We start from the raw sequence: 13,339 nt of genomic DNA on the forward strand, positions 1-13,339 counted from the left end.
TGTTTTCTTTGAAAATACTTTTATAAATTAAATTCCAGGCCTTTCCTCCTACTCCATAAAAGAAATTCTGTGACTGCAGATGTCAGAAGAGTCAAAGCATTTGAGCTGTGGTGCTGGAGAAGAGCATTGTACATACAATGGGTTACCAAAAGAACAAATAGGTTTGTCCTGGATAGGATAAAACGAGGATGTGCCTTGGAAGCAAGGAGTATGAAACTCTGTCTCACATGCTTTGGGCATGTTGTTAGGAGAGGCCAGACCTTGAATAAGAATAGCATGCTTGAAAGGGTAGAGAGTTGGTGCAGGAGGGGAAGACTCCGGACAATATAGATTGACACAGTGACTGTGAAAAGGGAGTCAGTTGTGTCAGAGATGATGAGCTCCACTCTGGACAGGACAAGCTTGAGAGCCGTTGTTCACAGGGTCACTGTGAGTTGTACTTGACCCAATGGCACATAACAACAACATCATTTGTTGTTGTTGTTGTTGTTGTTGTTATGTGCCGTCGAGTCGCTTGCAACTCATAGGGACCCTATGTACAACAGCCCTAAACTCTGCTCTGTCCTGTGCCAATTGCACTGTCTCTGACACTCCCATCCAGATTACCCCAGTCACTGAATCAATCCACCTCATAGAGGGTCTTCCCCTCCTGCGCTGTCCCTCCACCCTCCCAAGCATGATGTCCCTCTCCAAGGACCGGTCCAACACGTCCAACATGTTACAACATGTCCAAAGTATGTTAGATGGAGCCTCAGAATCCTTGCCTCCAGGGAGCCGCCCGGTTTAACCCTTTCTAGGATAAATCTGTTTGTTTTCCTAGCAGTCCATGGTACTCTCAATGCTCTTCTCCAGCACTACAGCTCAAAGGCATCAATTCTCCTTCTATCCTCCTTTGTCACTGTCCAACTCTCTGATGCATAACAAGTGATAGCAAAGACCATGGCCTGTATCAGATGCACCTTAGTCTCCAGAGAGACACTATTGCTCTTCAGTACTTTGGAGAGGTCTCTAACCACAGACTTTCCCATGGCAATACGTCTTTTAATTTCCTGGCTGCTGGTGCCAAGAGTGTTGACAGTGGAGCCAAGCAAACTAAAGCTGTGAACAATCTCAATCTCCACCATCCATCCTGATGCTGCCAATTGGTCCAGTGGTGAGAATCTTTGTCTTCTTGATGTTGAGCCTCAATCCATACAGGAGGCTGCATTCCTTGACCATCTGCAGCAAGTGCTTCAGGTCCTTCTTAGTTTCAACAACATCGTAGCAACATTCAAACCTCCACTGACAGACAGGTGGTGGCAGCTCTTGGGGTACATTGACTAGGAATCAAATCCTGATTTCTCACACAGAAGCGTGAATTCTACCAATGAGGCCCCACTGCCTCTTAACGTCAGTTAAGCCAAAATCCTAACCATGGCCAACACGTGGCATCTGACTCCTAAGGGATTCACAGAGCAGAGTAGACCTGCCCCCCTGGGGCATTTTCCTATGAGAGCACACATCCACATCTTTTCATTCAGAGTATCTTGTCTATCTTTAAAAAGTCAAACTCTTAACCATTGTGCCCTGGCGCTTTTCAACCTTCCTTATAGACACACTATAACTAGGTACATGGAAAGAAAATCCATGTTAGCATACAGCTATAATGTCGTTTTGAATTTTTCTCCCTGTTTTCTTGGGGTTTTTTTCCCTCTCTTCCTTCTTGTCTTTTTTCCCTTCCTGTCTCTCTGCCTTTTATTGGCTTCATAGACTTGACAGTCTCCAGAGCATCACAGAGCCAGAAGTGGGAAGAGGAAAGAATCGGTGATTTTTACACAAATAGAATTTTGACTCGTTTCTCTCAGCGCAACTTTCTTCAGAATCAAGAGCAACATAAGTCTTTGGGCCAGAAGCCCAAAGACAGAGGATTCAAATACTTCACAAAGTCGAACACGTGCTTATATGAGGCTTGCTTTTTCTTCTTTACAGACCTCAGCAGAATAGCTGGGCCTTCTCAGTTTCCTGTTTTATAAAATGAGAAATGAGAGAGTTTAATGTGATTCTCTCTAAGCTTATTTCCAGCATTTAAGTTGTCTGATTATTACACTATATGTAAAGGCCTGTTCGTTTCTTGGGACCAGTTTCTTTCTTTCTCTCTTTTACCCTCGAATCCTTTTGTTTTAGTCTGTCTCTCTCTCACTCCCATCCTTCTCATTTGCCTCCCCACTGCTTCTGGCATACATCTCTCTCTTTGATAGAAAGCATGAACTTAGAAAATACAAAACTATAAGAGTGACAAGATGAGTGGGAGGAGTTAACAAAGATCCAGAATCTCTTCTAAATGGTTGCTTCTTAGAAAACCCTGATCCAGCTTATTTTCTGGAAACTAATGGTCTGCTGAGATGAGCTGCTGATGGGCCACAAGCCAAGGACCATTAACACTTGATTGTCACTAATTCTGAGTTAATGTCCCATTTCAAAATCATTAGTAGTATTAAAAACTGAAACAATAAAAAAAACCGAAACAATACATATGCGAGCGCATGCACACACACACACACAAGAACCATGTAACATTCTTAAAATCAACACATTGCCAGTCTCTTGAGAAAGAGAGGTTTAAGTAGACAGGAAGACTCAAACAAGATGAATGGACCAGAACTTGGAACTGGTTCTTTCCAGCTTGACCACCTGCTGAGAATTTGCCTTTCTGCTCCAACAACATTACCACCATCTACATTTTAACAAATCCCCAGATGGTTCTTATGGAATTGTATGTATGAGGATTAACTGGGTACCTTGGTAGATTCTTATTCTATAAACCTGGAGTGTTGATGCAGAACCAACTCATAGCTGACCCTCCAGCTGGTTTTCAGAGGCTGGAAACAGCAGGGGAGGAAGTTGCCCATCTTTCTCTGGAGGAGCAGCTGGTGGATTTGAAGCTCCAGAGAGGCACCACTTTTAGTTAATAGTGAAACTTCCTGTGCATTATACCACCAGAGCTCACTCGAATTCAATATATCTGGGTTAGATGGAATATGCAAGACATTTCCATGAGAAGTCTTAATTCAGTAAACACTTATTTAGAGCCTTTAATTGTGTAGATTCTGCACTAAGAGCTATATGAGATACAACGATGTAAAATATAGAAAAATACTTTCTCTGCCTCAAAAACTTTAAATTCCAAACAATGCTACATTCACCAGAATCTATACACTTATCACTACTGATCTTATAAACTTTGGATTTTTTAATTCCTTAACACAAACCTACCAGATATAATATTTTTCATAGTTTCATATGTCTATTTAAGGGTATTTATTCTTTCCATAGTATATTCAATGGGAATCCCAGAACATTTGATTGTGCTAATGCGAAACCTATACTTGGACCAAGAGGCAATCCTCAGGTTGTTATTGTTGCTGTTATGTGCCATCGAGTCACCTGCAACTCATAGTGACCCTATGTACAACAGTCCTAAACCGTGCTCCACCCTCCCAAGCATGATGTCTCTCTCCAAGGACCTGTCCCTCCTTACAACATGTCCAAAGTATGTCAGACGAAGCTTCAGAATCCTTGTCTCCAAGGAGCAACCCAGTTTAACCCTCTCCAGTTACATTCAATACTCTTCTCCAGCACCAAAGCTCAAAAACATCAATTCTTCTTCTATCCTTCCTAGTCATTGTCCAACTCTCTAATGCATAACAAGTGATTGCAAAGACCATAGCCTGTATCTGACACACCTTAGTCTCCAGAGTGACACTATTTTTCTTCAGTACCCTGGAGAGGTCCCTAACAGCAGACTTTCCCATCGCAATACGGTTTTTTTATTTCCTGGCTGCTAGTGCCAAGAGTTTTAATCATGGAGCCAAGCAGACTAAAGTTGTTAAGAATCTCAATCTCTTCACCATCCATCCTGATGCTGCCAATTGGTCCAGTGGTGAGAATCTTTGTCTTCCTTGACATTGAGCCTCAATCCATATTGGAGGCAGCAGTCCTTGACCCTCTGCAGCAAACATTTCAGGTTCCCCTCAGTTTCAGCAAGCAGGGTTGTGTCATCTGCATAATGCAGATTGTTGATAGATCTTCCACCAATCCTGATGCCACACTTCTCCTCATAGAGCCCAGCCTCCCGGATAATCTCTTCTGCATACAGGATGAAAAGGTATGGAGATAGGACACATCCCTGGCGTACACTTTTTCCAATTTTGAACCATGCAGTGTTTTCCTTCTCTGTTCTGACCACTGCCTCTTGGTCCAAGTATAGGTTTCACATTAGAACTATCAAGTGTTCTGGGATTCCCATTCTTCTCAGAGTCAGTCACAGTTTGTTATGGTCTATATGGTCAAATGCCTTTGCATAATCAATGAAATACAGAGAGACATGCTTCTGGTATTCCCTGCTTTCAGTTAAGATCCATCTAACATCAGCTACAGTATCCCTATTACCACGAAGCCTTCTAAACCCAGCCTGGACTTCTGAAAGTTCTCTACTGATGTGCTATTCCAGTCGGTTTTTTACAATCTTCAGTAGAATCTTGCTTGCATGTGAAATCAATGATACTGTTCTATAGTTTCCACACACTACATGGTTCAAAATCAAGAAGGGGGTCCGTTAAGGATGTATTCTGTCTCCATACCTTTTCAACCTGTATGCAGAACAGATCATCTGAGACACTGGGCTGTACGAGGAGGAATGTGGTATCAGGATTGGTGGAAGAGTCATCAACAACCTGCGTTATGCAGATCACACAACCCTGTTTGCTGAAACTGAGGAGGACCTGAAGCGCTTGCTACAGAAGGTCAAGGACTACAGCCTCCTTTATGGACTGAGGCTCAACATCAAGAAAACAAAGATTCTCACCACTGGGCCAATTGGCAGCATCAGTATGGATGGTGACGAGATTGAGATCGTTAACAATTTTAGTTTACTTGGCTCCACAGTCAACACTCTTGGTAACAGCAGCCAGGAAATCAAGAGATGAATTGCATTTGGAAAGTCAGCTGTGAGGGACCTCTCAAGAGTACTGAAGAGCAAAGATGTCAGGCTAGAGACTAAGGTGTGCCTGATATGGACTATAGTCTTCACAATTATGTGCTATGCATCGGAGAGTTGGACAGTGACTAGGGATGACTGAAAGAGAATTGATGCCTTTGAGATGTGGTGCTGGAGAAGAGTGTTGAATATACCATGGACTGCTAGGAGAACAAACAGGTTTGTCCTGGAGAAGATGAAGCCAGAATGTTCCCTGGAATCAAGGATTCTGAAGCTTCAGCTGGCATACTCTGGGCATGTTGCGAGGAGGGACTGGTCCTTGGAGAGGAATATCATGTTTGGGAGAGTGGAGGGACGGCACAGGAGCAAAAGACCTTCAATGAGATGGATCGATTCTGTGAGTGGAGTGGTGGGAATGAGTGCATTTGAGATGGCGAGGTTGGCACAGAATAGAACAGTGTTTAGAGTCCTTGTACATAGGGTCGCAAGTGACTCGATGACACATAACAACAACAATACCTGCCACTCATCATGCTAACAAAGATTACCATCTAGTGGAGGTAAAAATAAGTCAGAAGTCCAATGAAAGCCAGCTGTAAAAGGAGAAAACAGTGACATGGGGCAGTTGGGAAATGTCACCTGACTTGAATCTCACATGCCAGGCGTGACTGCAAGGGTAACCAGCAGTTGGATTTGCCTGCCCAGTGTCCTCTTTTACAAAGTTGTTCTGTGACAAAAAAATCCATGTTGACCCTTGGTGACCCTGGGAACAGTGTATAAACATCCTATAGCCTTAACTTGTAATCTTCCTAGAAGCAGATGGCCACAGCAGAGAGGGTTAAAACCACGAATCTATCTTCCAAGGTAAGCCTGGGAGTGAGTGTACTTGAACTCTAACCTTTTGTTTAGCTTATTAACTGTGCTATCCAGGACTCTCTGGTTGCAGCAGAGAGAGGAGCGCTGATGGCTTATTTTTATGTATCATTGAGTTGCCTGCGACTCATAGCAACCCAATGTACAACAGCCCTGAAGCCTGCCATGTCCTGAGCCAGTCTCACTGACTCCTACAGGCCTACTCCATTACTCCAGCTACTGTGTCAAACCATCTCATCTGGGTCTTCCTCTCCTGCACTGTCCCTGCACCATTCTGAGCATGATGTCCTTCTCCAAGGACTTCCTGGCCACATGCCAAAAGTATGTGAGACAGAGCTTCAAAATCCTTGCCTCCAAGGAAAACTTTATTTCACCCTCTCGAAGGCAGATCTGTTAGTTCTCTTCGCAGTCCGTGGTAAGTTCAATACTTTTCTCCAGGACCACAGCTCAAAGGCATCAATTCTTCTCTGTCATTCTTAGTCATTGTCCAGCTCTCTGATACATAGCAAGTAATTGGGAAGCCCATGGCCTGAATCAGGTGAATCTTAGTCTTTAGATTGTCATCTTTGCTCCCCAGTACATCTTCAAACTAGTACTGGGCCTAAGGGCCACAGGCCCTCAGGCCAAATAAACACCACCAGAATACCAATCTAGAGGAGACATAGTCCTCACCTGGGAAATTATCCTACTGTGAGAGCAGTGTGGTGCAAACAGAAGAGAAGATGTGAAGTTAAAAGATGACAGTCCTGGAGCAGAAGGCAGGGGCAAGAACTTTCCATTAGCACTGTCTCAGACAAATATCCTTCCCTAAAACTGGTACATGGGATTTGTACTTAAAGCCTTCTAAACTCAAGACAGGCAACTACGTGAGAGACCAGCAGCAGTGAGAGGCACATGCATCACAGAAGTGATTTGAAAAATGAGCCATCATATCAAGGGTTGGCTGGGAGGAGAGAGGTGCTAGATTGTGTAGGCTAGAGTGCAAGGAAAATGGTGATTGAGCCGGGAAAGGGAAGGGACAAGGTATATGCTCAGGGTTAGGGGTGGTTGACACTGAGTTCATTGGTTACTTCTGTAACAGGCAAATGTCTTTCATCTGCTCCTTTTGGTAAAACGTTTATCTGTCAGATATTGTTCTAAAGCTGAACATCCAAATTAAGACTGACTTGGAAGAAGGATTGACCCAACAGAGTGCAGACACTATCAAACAATATCACTGATACCATGTGCAAGCAAAATTCTGCTGAAGCTTATACAAAAAAGACTGGAGCAGCACATCAACAGAGAACTGCCTGAAGTCAGGCTGGGTTTAGAAGAGGCCATGGTACTAGGAATATTATATCTAATGTTAGATGGATTTTGTCTGAAAGTAGGGAGTACCAGAGGAATGTCTATCTGTGTTTCATTGACTGTACAAAGGCATTTGATTGTGTGGGTCACAAAAACTGTGGCTGACTGAGAAGAATGGGGATCTCAGAACACTTGATTGTGCTTATGCAAAGCCTATATTTGGACCAGGAGGCAGTCATCAGAACAGATCAAGGAAACACTGCATGGTTCAAAATTGAGAAGGGTGTATACTAGGAATTTGTCCTATCTCCATACCTTTTCAATCTATATGCAGAACAGATTATCCAAGAGACTGGGCTCTATGAGGAGAAATGTGGCATCAGGATTGGAAGTAGACTGATCAACAATCTGCATTATGCAGATGACACAACCCTGCTTGCTGAAACTGAGGAGGACCTGAAGCGCTTGCTGCAGAAGGTCAAGGACTGCTGTCTTCAGTATGGATTGAAGCTCAACATCAAGAAAACAAAGATTCTCACCACTGAGCCAATTGGTAGCATCAGTATGGATGATGAAGAGATTCAGATAGTTAACAGTGTTAATTTGCTTGGCTCCACAGTCAACACTCTTGGTGCCAACAGCCAGGAAATCAAGAGATGAATTGAATTGCACTGGGAAAGTCAACTCAGAGACCTCTCCAGAGTACTGAAGAGCAACAACATCAGGCTGGAGACCAAGTAGCACTTGATCCGGGCTATAGTTTTTGCAATTGTGTGCCATGCATCAGAGAGCTGGACAGTGACTAGGGATGATAGAAGGAGAATTGATGCCTTTGAGCTGTGGTGCTGGAGAAGAGTGTTAAATACATCATGCACTGCTAAGAGAACAAACAGGTTTGTCCTAGAGAGGGTGAGACCAGACTGCTCTTTAGAGGCAAGGATTCTGACCTACTTTGGACATGTTGCAAGGAGGTACCTGTCCTTGGAGAGGGACGTCATGCTTGGGAGGATGGAGGGACAGAGCAGGAGAGGAAGACCGTCGATGAGATGGATTGATTCAGTGCCTGGGGTAATGGGGATGGGTGTGTCAGAGACAGTGTGATTGGCCCAGGACAGAGCAGGGTTTAGTGCTGTTGTACATAGGGTTGCTATGCATCACAGGCAACTTGACACCACATAACAACAACATATTCTTTTTAAACAGTTCTTTCCCTCATCTGTTTCAATGCAGTGTTCATTGTTTATCCCCTTTTTTCTTAGTCCTCCCCCTCACCACTGCCCAGGTCCCATGTCCATATTTTCTTTTTAATGATTCCCAATTCTATTTTAAATCTCAATGAAGTGCTGTAAATATTGTTTCTGGTGAAAGCAATGTGATGGAAATACTACATTGTCTCTGAAAATCCAGTTTTAGCTCTTTGAGGTACAGCAATTAGGATCTCTGATTTTAAACTCATGTCTCTATCTGTCTTACTTTATAAACATGACTCAGAAAGGGATGTAATTGCAAATGAAAAAGTTTCTCACACTTGCTCATATCTTAACATGTTTTTCATCCTATTCTCTAATTGGTCCCAAACCAAATTCACTGCCACAGAGTTCATTCCGATCATAGGGATCACGGACAATCACAGGGAGCCTACAGGACAAGGAATAACCTCCTCTGGAATTTGTAAGACTGTCAATCATTTAACAAAGCAGCTGGCCTCCACCTCTTCCAAAGAGCACCTGGTGGATTTGAGCTCTGACTTTCTGGCTAGCAAGTAAATTCTTTAACCACTATGCCACCTGAGGTTCCACATCCTCTAATTAGGAAAAAGATTATGTTGGTTGTTGTTGCTGTTGTTTTTGTTAGGTGACATCAAGCTGACTGCGAGTCATGCACCCTCCAACTACATGAAGGACCGATCCGAACCTTGCCCTATCCTGTACTATCCTCATGATCACTGTCCTGCTCAAGCTCATTGTGGAAGTCAGACCATCTTGGTGAGAGTCTTCTCTCTCACTGAGTCTCCCACGAAACCTCTCTCCAAGGACTGGTTGCACCTAAAAATATGCCCAAATTAAATGAGAGGAAGTTCCACCATCCTTGCCGCTAAAGAGCACCCGGGTTCCATTTCCTTCAAATAAGATTTATTTGTTCAATTGACAGTCCATGGGCTATTCAGTACTCTTCTCCAATATCACAGTTCAAAGGCGTCAATTTTTCTTCTATCAGTCTTACTCACTGTCCAACTTTTAGATATGTAGGAAGAAATTTAAAATACCATGGCTTGGATCAAGAGCCATGCTTGTTGATAGCAGCTAATGAAATTTCATCCTTCCTGGGTTCAAGAGTTCATTTCTTACTGCAAACTAATCAGGATGAAAATGTTGCATTCTTATTTGAATTAAATTGGTTGAACATGTGTAATACTATTCAACACATGAGAAAATGTCCTAAATTTTAAGTTTGGAGATAGAATTTTTAGGCTATTTTCAGCAACAAACTCATATAACTATTATAACCTTTCCAAATGCCAGTTTTCAAAGTGCTCTTTCCATACTTGAGTATCTTCTGAAACACAGTTGCTTTCCCATTCACTATTAAAATATCACCTTTATGTTGAAGGTATCATGAAGAGTGTACATTTTTAAAATACCTTCTAAGTTACATACTGAGAGCCACTTGTTAGCTTACAAAAGGTCAGCAAGTTTGGAGTATTTGTGTGTTTGTAAAAGAACAAAACAGAATTCATCTTTTAGCTACATCTCTGTGAGATAATTTAACATAGAGTCCAGAATAAACTCCAATGTACTTAAAATTATTTCCCTGGTCACTCTCTATCGAACTATAAAACTCTGTAAGGCTACAATATTTTTAAGATACAGTTTTTTAAAGTGATGTAGCCACATCAATGACACCATGTCACATTTGGCTATTTTGTCGCAATGCTGCTGTTTCTGTGGGCTGCACTGAGTGAATTTCATCTGTGGTTCCCTCGCAGCTAGTTTATGGCTAATTTTTTTTTTTTTATGTTCTAATCAATGAAGTGAGCTCTGGTGACTTAGTGAGTGGGTAGTTGTTCTGCCAACTCAAAGGCTACCAGTTTGAATTCAGTTGCTGTTCTGCAGCTGAAAGATAGGCGATCTCCTCCTGGGTCATTCATTTACTGCCTCCAAAAACCAGCAGTAGTGTCAGCTATGAGTCAATTCTGATTGAACTGGTTAATGAGTGAGAGAGTCAAAGAAGTTACACTTACCCAGCTTTAAAAAAAAAAAAAAGACTTGCTTTTTAAAAGGTGATAAACCTATACAAAATATCGGATACATTCTTCTTTATTCTAACTAAAATAGAGGCTAAACCATGTTATAAAGCAGAGATTTGGTAGAGACACGTGCACCTGGAGATAAATGTACCACTTTCTCCTGATAATTCATTCCTTCAAATCGCCAGCAGTGTTTCTCCAGGCTTTCAGCAGCAAGTTGGCAAAGGAATCTATTTTAATTTGTTGCCATATAATTTGTACTATGTAATGTTAGTCATTCTTATGATAGCTACAAGATAAGTCATTTCCTAATGATACATGGAATCATTGTTTTTCACTATTAATTACTACTTATTTATGCATTTAACATACATATTGATTGTCTACTCCAGGCTACAGACTGTTCTAGCTGAGGGTTCAGCAACAAGTCAAAGAGAAAAATGAAGTCTGCACTCAGAAAGCTAATCTTCAAACTTCAAAAAAGAGTTGTCTAGATTCAACAGGGTCCTGAAAAGATGAGCTAATGGGGGGCATTAATTTTATAGAAAATAATGTATGGGAGTGATGGTATGAAACAAAATGTGAATAAAGGAAAGTGTGAAACACAATGTATAAGAATTTTCAATGCAAACCAACATTTAAAAAAAAATCCTTAATATTTAACACAGAGTTTAATGAAGTTTGATAAAAGATTGAATAGCTCATGATTTTAAACATCATGGGAAAATTCTATGGATTTTCTTTCGTGCTTTTTATTGTTTTGTTTTCAAATGTCATGCTAATTTCTTTACCTTCTTATTATCAACTTACATCTCAAAAGTATTACACAAACTTGAGGTGAGATTTGCCATTAGCGGTTATGAATGTAAATATTTTTCTTCTATGGCCTTTTTTTGTGTACTGGTTACTTCTCTGATTAGATCATTGTTTTCTTTAATGCATCTTATCAACACCAGTATTTCTTGCTAATTCATGCTTGCATTATTAATATCCACTTGAACTCCCTGGTGTTTCTATCAGTTAGAGTCCAATCAAAGATCAAACCAGGCTAGGAATTTTAACAGAGACTATAATACATGAAATTGGTTCAACAAGTACCAACAGCACACAAGGGGAAAAGGAGGGACACTGAAGAGCCACAGAGAGACTCACTTCAGGAAGCAGCGTCCACTCCTGGGGCCATGAACTGAAAGAGGAGAAAACCAGACTGTCAAATGAGAAGTCTAGAGTCAAAGGGGCATCAGCGGTCCAGACCTGCAGAGAGATGGCAGTGCTGCTTTCCCGGGGGCTCTGAGGAGGGGTTTCTGAGCTAAGTCTGAAAGCTTTAAAGAGGAGGATTCAGGAGGGGTGTTGCCACATCTCAGGGGCAACATCAAGATCCAATCACCACTGGAATAGCTGAGGTGAGAATAGCACACACAGCAGATCTACAGGTAGGAGGATGTTCCTATTCTCTCCTCCTGCCATTCATGGTGTCAGGACTCCAAGTGGCAATGTAGAAAGGTGGAGTGACAGTAATATTACTCTAAAAATGAAGTGACATACAGTAATATTAATACCTATTAGGAGCTCTGATATATAGGACTGTAGTCTTCATGGTAAATTGAAGCTCACCATCAAGAAGGCAAAGATTTTGCCTTCTGGACCAATTGGCAGCACCATGATAGATGGAGAAAAGGTTGAGGTTGTTAACAATTTCAGCTTGCTCATTTCCACAATCAACACTCTTGGCACCAGCAGTCAGGAAAGCAAAAAATGAATTGCACTGAGGAAGTCAGCTGTCACAGACCTCTCCAAAGTGCTAAAGAGCAATGATGTAAGTCTAGAGACTAAGGTGGGCCTGATACAGGCTATGGTCTTCACAATTACTTGCTGTGCATTAGAGAGGTGGACAATGGCTAAGAATGATAGAAGGATCAATGCCTTTGAGTTGTGGTGCCACATACAAGTATTGAACATACCATGAAATAAACATGGCTGTCTCTGAGACAGTGAAACCAAGTTTTTACTTAGAGGCAAGGATTTTGAAGCTCCATCTCACCTACCTTCAGCATGTGGCCAGGAGGGACCCATCCATGAAGAAGGACAGCATGCTTGGAAGGGTGGAGATGAAGACCCTGGATGAGGTGGATTGACAGTAACTGGGGTAATCGTATGCATAGGTGTGTTGGAGACATTGAGACTGGCTCAGAATAGGGCAGGGTTCAGAGCTATTGTGCATAGGGTCGCTATGAGTTGCAGGTGACTCAATGTCACATAACAACAATGACAGGAGCTCCGGTGGCATAATCTACAGGTAATTGTGCTTGCTAATCTAAGTGTAGGGAGCTCTGGTGGCCTAGTGGCAAGAAGCTGTGCTCCAAAGGCACACAGTTTGAGTCCACCAGCTGCTCCATGAGAGAAGGCTGGGCAATCACCGCCAGTGCAATTAACTGACTCTGAGAACCTCCTGGAAGGTCCGTTGTGGGCCGGTTCCAACTCGATGGTACACAACAACAACAATCTAAAGGTGGCACCTCTCTAGTGGTCCAAACCCACTGACAGCAGGAGAAAAATGAGCAATCTCCTCCCAGGCAATCTACTGCTTCGAAACCTAATGGAGGGTCAGCTATGCATGGTTCCAATTCAAACAGCAATGAGAATTGAGAAATTGAGGGTCTTTACAGATATAGCTTTAAACCACTTGATCATTGTGTAAGGATTTGCTTATTTAAAAATTGTTAAAAACAGTATCACATCACTAGGCTTTAGTAGAGCACATTATATCACAATGCGCTAGAAGAAAATAAAATGCCAGTGAGCATAACACTCTTCTGCGCAATAAACAAGTCACACATAGCTGACAAACTAGACTCATTTAAAAAAAAAAAAAAAAGAGGCCTCATTGCCTTAGGTTCATAGGGGTTTCAAGAGGCCTGTTATTTCGAAATTAGATGGCCAAAAAAATACCAGAA

This window comes from Elephantulus edwardii, unplaced genomic scaffold, assembly GCF_000299155.1.
Source record: "Elephantulus edwardii isolate Elephantulus edwardi_28Jun2011 unplaced genomic scaffold, EleEdw1.0 scaffold00108, whole genome shotgun sequence".
NCBI classification, from domain to species: Eukaryota; Metazoa; Chordata; class Mammalia; order Macroscelidea; family Macroscelididae; genus Elephantulus; species Elephantulus edwardii.